The sequence below is a fragment of the Marmota marmota genome, unplaced genomic scaffold (genome assembly GCF_001458135.2).
Source record: "Marmota marmota marmota unplaced genomic scaffold, marMar, whole genome shotgun sequence".
NCBI lineage: Eukaryota > Metazoa > Chordata > Mammalia > Rodentia > Sciuridae > Marmota > Marmota marmota.
The window spans coordinates 8,133,774-8,141,322 of record NW_026000102.1 but is presented as its reverse complement, the minus strand read 5'-3'; positions in this window follow the sequence as shown (position 1 = coordinate 8,141,322).

Sequence of the window (7,549 nt, the reverse complement as noted above, 5' to 3'; positions counted from 1 at the left end):
TGCCGGTCAAACGCTGCTCCCCGGGGAGCCCAGGACAGCCTGTTCATTCCCCTCACCGCTGTTGCCCAGGACGGTCCCTCATGTGCCCTGGAGGCCTGTGGAGGGGGCCCGGTACCTGCTGTTTTGCAGCAGTTTTCTATTGATTGACTGATTGATGAGGTTTAGTTTCATTTTTGCTGCAAAAATTGTCCTGAAGCTGGGTGCAGTGGCCACACCTATCACCCCAGCAACTCGGGAGGCCAAAGCAGGAGGACAGCAAGTTCAAGTCCAGCCTGATCAACTTAACAAGACCATAAGTAAAAAGGGCTGGAGATGCAACCCAGGTGTTGAGCACCCCGGGGTCCAATTCCAGTACTACAAAAAAATTAAAAGAAAAAGAAAAGAAAAGAAAATTACCTTGGCTCATATGCCTCTGCTCCGGTATTGGGGGCAAGGGAGGTGGGCTTTGGGGTGTTGCTGCATCTTTCTGACCACGTCGCCACCTGCTGGACACACCCCAAATCTCCATGCTGGTGGGTTCCTTTGTCAGGCAGGCAGGGCTCCGGCTTCCTTTCCACAGTGGAAATGTGCTGGGCCCACGCTGCTTGTTATCACACCCCCTTTCCCAGCAGCAATAGTTCTGCCCAAGGTAGGCCCTGAGGCAGAGCAGAAGAGACCCTTTCTAGGTGGAGAGTGGGGTCTGTGAACAGGACCAGCCACCGTCATCTCCGCGTCGATGCTGGTACCAGATCACCTAGAACAAAAGCATCATCGGCTTCAGCATCACCAGGTTCAAAGCCCTGGACAGTGTGTCCACACTGAGTTATGGCTGGGCTGCTTAGCCAGGAAGAAGCACTCTGAACCCAGAATGCTTTGAGGTTCACAAAAGCCTGCCTGGGAGCTTGATCTCTGCTCCCCAGTAGGATCCTTGTCCGTTCAGAGCTGCTCTGCCCTGGGGGTGTCGCTCTGAGTCAGACACAACTTCTTTGTCTGTATGTGGTGCTGAGGATCGAGCCCAGGCCGCTCGCATGCCAGGTGGGCGCTACCGCCTGAGCCACATCCCCAGCCCCGTATTTCTTATTTTGAGACAGGGTTTCACTCAGTTACTCAGGGCCTCACTACGTTGCTGAGGCTGGCTTCGAACTGGGGGTCCTCCTGCCTCATCCTCCCAAGCTACTGGGATTATGGGCGTGCACCACTGCACCTGGCTAATTCATCAAAGTGTTGTTGTTGTTGTTTTTAATATTTTTTTAGTTGTAGATGGACCCAATACCTTTATTTTATTTTTATGAGGATTGAACCCAGCGCTTCCCACGTGCGAGGCAAGCACTCTACCACTGAGCTACACCCCAGTTCATCAAATTTAAGCTGATGCAGGTCAACTGAGCTGATTTTTTTGTTTTGTTTTTGTTTTTTCTTTTCTTTTACCTCTCATTCTTTTGGAAGATCCATTGCCTAATTTGAGATCATGAAGGTTTACGCCTGTATTTTCCATGAAGAGTTTATTGCGTTAGCTCTTAAGTTCAGGTGTTTGATCCCAAAATTTTGCACTGGTGTGAGGTGGGGTGCACCCCGTTCCTCCCACGAGGACCTGCAGTCGCCCCAGCACTGTTTGTTGATCAGATCTCCGCCCATGGAATGACCTTGGCTCTCAGAGTGAAGGGGACGTGCAGGCTCTGCGGGCCCTGGGTCTGTGTCCTGCAGGACACTGTGGCTGTGAGGTAAGCTTTGTGTTATGGTTTAGGTGTGAGTGTCCCCCAAAAGCTCATCTGTGAGACTATGTGAGAAGGTTTACAGGTGAAATGATGGGGCTATGAGAGCCTTAACCCATTCAGTGCAGTAACCCCTCCCCCCCCCCCCCCCCGCAGGGATTAACTGGGTGGTGACTGCAGGCAGGCAGGGTGTGACCAGAGGAGGTGGTCACAGGGACGTGCCTTTGGGGCTTATATTTTGTCCCTGGTCTCTGCTTCCTGATTACCAAGTCCTGAGCTGCTCTCCTCCTCCATGCTCTTCTTCCAAGAGGTTTGGCCTCACCTCGGCCCTGAGTAATGGAGCCAACCTTCTACGGACTGACACCTCTGAAACCATGAGCCCCCAAATAAAGCCAGGCACAGTGGCCTCACCTTGATCCCAGCGACTCCAGAGCCTGAGGCGGGAGGACGGAAAGTCCAAGGCCAGCTTCAGCAGCTTAGTGAGGCCCTGTCTCAGAATAAAAAATAGAATGGCTGGGGAGGTGGCTCCGTGGTTAAGTGAGGTGTCAGAGGTGCCCCAAATCCCCAAAACAACACAAAGACAATGAGAGATCAACTCTCTAGAGCCCTAGCCACTGCCCTGGGCCAAGTCCCTTAATCCTGGAGGGAACTTCACAGCCTGACCCTTCTTGGACAGGAGTAGAGCATCCCTTCTCACTGTCCCTTGAGGGGACCGTGGCGGCTTTGTCAGGAGCTCCCCCGTTGTGGACCGACGTCCGACCCTGACCCTTGGTCCTCTCTGGCATCCCAGTGGGCCCTGCCTTGGGATGGTCCTGCGTGGGCTCCGCCGGCCGCCGTGGGATTTGAACACGAGGACGGCTGCCGTGCACGAACACCGTGCATATTTTTCAGGTGTTTCTTTCTTTTCTTTTTTTTTATTTGTAGATGGACACGATATCTTCATTGATTTATTTTTACGTGGCACTGAGGATGGACCCCAGGGCCTCACACGTGCTAGGCAAGAGCTCCAGGGCTTAGCCCCAGATCCAGCCCCAGGTGTCTGTTTCTTTAATCTCTTTCACTCAAGGTCTTTGGCCACTTTGGTGTTTCATTCTTTTGGATGCTAGAATAATGGAATAGTTTTCTTCACTTCTCTTTTAGATTATTTCTTTCTTGTGTTCACAACTGATATTTGTGTGTTTTTGAATCCTGTGATTTTGCTGATTTTGTTAACTGTTGTAATTTAGGATTTTAAGATGGGGAGAATCTTTCCATGATTAGGAGAGTCACAAGGTAAAAATGAAGACCTTACTTACAGGCCCTGGGCTGCATAGCATCCCTGGAGGCCACACCCTGAGGTCAGAAAATTCAAGGGGCTGGGGACCAGATGGGAGAGAGACACCCAAGGGCACGCACCTGATTAGATCTAGGGGTTATCCAACAGCCTTCACGTTTTTTTTTTTTATATGTATTTTTTAGTTATACACAGACACAATATCTTTGTTCTATTTTTATGTGGTGCTGAGGATCCAACCCAGTGCCTCACCCGTGCTAGGTGAGCGCTCGACCTCTGAGCCCCAGCCACAGCCCCTCTCCTGGGGCTTTAACCGGCAGGTTCGCAGCTGGCAGTCTGAGTTCTGGGGGCAGCCTGTGAGGACTGCCCAGTCTGCGAGGGCTGAGGGGTCAGCAGGGCCACTCGGGCAGTCCCACAGGGAGGAGGCCTGACACATGAGGAGCTAGAAGGAGGATGGAGAATGACAGCCCTGTTTAGCCTGAGAAAGTCCAACTCATACTCAGAATAGATGCAGAGGCCATGGGAGAAATCAGTTCCACTGTGACATGGGTCTTCTTGTTATTTTTCCCCCTGAGGTACGGAGGAGTGAACCCCGGGCCACGTGCATGCTAAACCAGCCCTCTACCACTGAGCTCCATCTCCAGGTCTTTCTAGGTTTATCTGGAGACAGGGTCTTGTTGAGTTGCCCAGGGTGGCTGGACTGTGTGACCCTCCTGTCCCAGCCTCCTGAGTAGGTGGGATCACAGGTATGTGTCACTAGCCTGGCTTGTGGATTTTTTTGGAGGGGGGGGGTTTGGCTAGGGGGTTTTGGACATTGTCCTAGAATTTCCAGGACTTTTAGCAGTGGACTCACTCGTCTGTGGACTGAGACCTCTGAAACCATGAGCCCCAAGAAACTTTGACTCCTCTAAGTTGTGAGGTATCCCGGTCATGGCTACGCAAGGCGGACTAAAGCAGAAATGGCACCAGGAGTGGACCTGTTCCTCTGACTCACCTGATGGTGCGATTCAGAAGCCCTTGGAACTGGTGTGCAGGAGGAATTGTGAATAGTTGAGAGATGCCAGCTGGAAAAGCCACGGGGTGTTGGAAGCAGAGCTCACCGGGCGCCTGTGGTGGGAGGTGGAGGACAGAATACTGATGGGAATACAGACCACGTTCACTAGGTTGTAGAGGGAAATGAGGACACTCTTGTGGCAAAGACCTGTCTATGTTTTGCCCATGTCCTGAGACTTTGTGTGAGGCTGAATTTAGCAGTGATAGACCAATTAATCTTGCAGAGGTAATTTCAAGACAGCAAAGCATTTGTTCAGTGGCATAGATATTGCTGGTGGTTTTTAGCCAGAACTGTGAGAATTGGGAGAAGATAGAGCTAAAGGAGTTTAAAACTTGCAGTTTGATCAGTAAAGTGCATGTACAGCTGGGGTCTAGGAAGGTGTTCTTGTTGAAGAGATCGCAGCTCCTAAAGTGATGTTAAGTACATTGCACAAAGACACAGAAAGATGTCTGCTGGCACCTTGGGAATTTCCAAGACCACACACACTCCAGGCTCAAGGAGCGAAGGGAAAATCCTTTTGAGATCATGTGGGCACCCTGCTCACACAGGGGAGCCTAGGAACTTTTTACCATGCTGAGCTGCTCAGGTATTCAGAGGCAGCTGTGATTCCAGGGGCCAGGTCTTGTCTTGCATGAGCTGGTAGCAGGCCTTGGCATCACCGTTGGTGCTGGTTCTGTAGGACTGCGTTAGGATGCCAGAGTTAGGGGATCATGGAGGCTTCCACCGAATTTCAAAGGAAGTCCTGCAGGACAGGCAGAGTGTAGCTGGGTCTGAATACCTAAGAGCTGTCCCTAAGTTCCCACTTAGGGGAACACATGAAGCTGTAAAGGGGAAGCCAAAGCCGGGAGGAAGACCCCAGGAACTAAAAGATGCAATAATGTGGACTGTCTGCTGCAGGCAGACAGCCATGCTCAGAGAGCCCAGGTGCACTGCACCAGGCAAGGCCACGGAGTGAGGCTGCCGAGCCCTAGGGGGAGCACACTGTGCTGCCATGCGTCCCAGATGCTCCACTGGGACCTGTTTGCCTGGCTGTGTTTGGGACTTGCTTTGCCCCCCTTCTTTCTTAGCCCCTATTCTTTCCTTTTGGAACTGGAATGTTCACTCTGTGCCACTTGTGTGTTGATACCTGTGACTTGCTTTTGATTCTTACAGGGGCTCACAGGCAAGAGTTTGCCTTGTTTCAGACTTTACACTTGAACTTTTTTTTAGTTAGATAGACACAATATCTTTATTCATTTAAAAAATATTTTTCAGTTGTAGGGGGACACAATAACCTTTATTTTTTATGTAGTGCTGAGGATTGAACCCAGGGCCCCAAACATGCTAGACGAACACTCTATCACTGAGCCACAACCTCAGCCCCGTATTTTTAAAATATTTATTATTTTTTTAAAAGAGATTTTTATTTTTTAGAGAGAGAGAGAATGAGAATTTTAATATTTATTTTTTTTAGTTTTTGGCACACACAACATCTTTGTTTGTATGTGGTGCTCAGGATCGAACCCGGGCCCCACGCATGCCAGGCCAGCTCGCTACCGCTTGAGCCACATCCCCAGCCCCTTAATATTTATTTTTTAGTTGTACACAATACTTTTATTTTCTTTATTTATTTTTATGTGGTGCTGAGAATTGAGCCCGGGCCTCACGTGTGCTAGGTGAGTGCTCCACCATTGAGCTACAACCCCAGCCCCACAATATCTTTATTTTTATGTGGTGCCGAGGATCGAACCCAATGCCTCACATATGCATGGCAAGCACTGTGCCACTGAGCCCCAGCCCCAGCCTCAGACTTGGACTTTCGGGCAATGCTGGAACTGTCAGGACTATAGGACTCTTGGAGATGGACTTAAGGCAATTTACATGGTGAGATGGTTGTGAGCTCTTGAGGGCTGGGTGGAATGTTAGGGTTTGGATATGAGGCATCTCCCTAAAGCTCCTAATGTAAGGGACTGACGAACAACAGAGGAAGAGACCACCAAGAGACCGGCTCATGCAACAGCAAAAGGGGGTTTATTGAAGATCCAGCGCGCTGGGGCTCCGTGCTCACTCAAGGGAGCGGCCAAGAGCCCCAAGCAGGGGTTAAGCAGTGCTTAAGTACACTTTTTGGGGAGGGCGGGGGCTTTGCATACATCAGAGCAAATCATCATGAGGCATGGGAAAATCAAACAACAACTCTCAGACATGATTAGCACATTCATTGGCGGGAACAGGTCCGGGGAGAGTGATAGGTCAGTCCTAAGGAGGGGGATACATTTAAACTGATTGGTTTGGGCCCTGAGCTGCACAGGGTCCAGGTTGTTAAGCAACTAAGTGGTCAGGGGGGATTTCGACACATATCTAATGGGCAGTTCTGGGAATTGTCTTAACTGCCACAGGAATTTCAGGTTCTGACTGCAGTTTAGAAACTTTACAATACCTGGTCCTTTACATTTTAACTTCAGTTTCTTTTATCCTTTCACTAATGCAGGAATATTCAGAGGTAAAGTGATTTTAAGAGCTGTAATCTCCTCAGTACATCCTAGTTTGACTGGGTCTTAACCGCAGGCAGGTGGGGTGTGGCTGCAGGGGGTGGTCACTGGGGGTGTGCCCTGGAAGGGTCCGTCTTCTCTGCAGCCCCTTCTCTACTCCCTCCTCCACTTCCTGATCCAAGAGCAGAGCAGCTTTCCTCCAGTGGCCCTTCCCCATGATATGCTGCCTCACCTTGGGTCCAGAGCAACGGAGTGGGTGGTATCTAGACTGGCATCTCTGAAACCAGAGCCCCCAATAAACTTTGTCCTTTAGGTTGTTTTGTTGGGTACTTTGGTCACACCAACTCAAAAGCTAAAACATCCTGGAATTGTTCTACATTGGAGGAACCTTGGTAATCCTGTCAAGACTGGCCCCATCCTAGATGAGAGGTCATGGTACCAGCCTGCTTCCCCACATAGGAGTCCTGCAGCCCTGCCCAGGCCAGCGGGCTTCCCTGTTCACATTGTGGTGGCTGCTTGCTGTTGCCCGGCTGAAGCTACTCCCCCCCCTTCTCAGTTTTTCTGCCTTGTAGTGACAACGGACCGAATGCATGTTCTGTGCAGTTGTTACCAGAGGACCCACTACAGCAAGATAAGAGTAAAGGAAGCCAGAAAATGCTACAGGTTGCAGGAACAGGGACCCGAGACAGGAGAGAGAAAAGCTCCTGCCCACAGCCTTGTAGCAGGCAGGAGAGCAGACAGCCTAGGTCGGAACAAGGGGGCACCAGGCTCTGTGGGGTCTCCAGATCAAACACAACTGATGTGCCTGAGTCCTTGGAAAAGGTTACAGACCAGACGTGGCATGTTGGAGCCTTGAAAAAAAAAACACTACCAAGCGTTAGTAAAAAGCTGTATACGAGGGGCTGGGGATGTGGCTCAAGCGGTAGCGCGCTCGCCTGGCATGCGTGCGGCCCGGGTTGGATCCTCAGCACCACATACAAACAAAGATGTTGTGTCGGCCGAAAACTAAAAAATAAATATTAAAATTCTAAAAATAAAAAAGTTATTAAAAAAAAAAAAAAAA